Here is a 1,110-nt window from a genome sequence, read left to right on the forward strand (position 1 = left end):
CCTAAACTGACTAACATTGATGTTTACCAGTTGTATTTTTAACCAAAAAACGATGACATTTTTTCTAGAATAGAAGAATATTCTACAAAGTAGTTAAATTTTGTGAACGGAAAATATTAATTTTTCGCGAAACAGATGAATTTTTGACCAAAAAGATAAACTTTTTTTTTATAATATATAAATATATTTTCCTAACGGTCTTGAGGGAATTCAAACAGATTTCTGAGGATTGTCCATTTTGTCTGAATCAATTTGACAAAAGACTTATACATTCTTGTTTCAAATTTGTGAGAACAGTTTTTAATAATTTGAAATTTTGTTTAATTTTTTCTGAAAAGTTTTGTTTAATCCAAAAAATAACATTTATTTATTGCAGTACTCTAATGATAGAAAAAATGATAGAAAAAATGAAGATCTTTAACGGAAATCTCCTTCTAATAACCACAATTTTCCTGCTTTAATTTGTTGGTAGGTGCACTAATATAAAATATATCTCAGAGTATAGCATACAGGTGCAGATTTAATATGAGTGAGAACTGACTCTTTATAGCCCGCTCCGATTTTGTTTGCTTACGTTTGAGTTTTCGCCAGAGTGACGGCCGCAGACTACGCGCAGCTCCTGTTACGCCAACTTGTGGCGCGGCGTCAATTCTCAAAACGGCTATAGTAGGGAAGGCTGTTGAAGGGTTTGACTGTACTTTGACGGTAGATTAACTCAATAGATCTGGCGCTATTTATAAACAACGTTACCAGTTTTGGTTAAAAATTCAACTGGCTAAAATTATGTTTTTTCGGTGGAAGATTTAAATATTTGTCTGCAAATTTGACATTATATCATGATTTCAACTGTCATTTATTAAAAATAAAAAATGTTGTTTAAAATATCAATTATGCATTCAACTTTTTCATAGAAAATACATTTTCTTTGATTACAAATCCAACTGTTTAGTTAAAAAATTAATTTTTCAGTTGTCATTTTGACTTGATATATCTGATTTGATTCATTGCATTATTTAAATAAAAGAAGGTTATCGTTTTGAGTCAATGACCAAATCGATTTTAAATTATGCAGGCAGTGAAACTTGAAGCCACATAATCATTTGCCTACTA

The sequence above is a fragment of the Belonocnema kinseyi genome, chromosome 4 (assembly GCF_010883055.1).
Source record: "Belonocnema kinseyi isolate 2016_QV_RU_SX_M_011 chromosome 4, B_treatae_v1, whole genome shotgun sequence".
NCBI lineage: Eukaryota > Metazoa > Arthropoda > Insecta > Hymenoptera > Cynipidae > Belonocnema > Belonocnema kinseyi.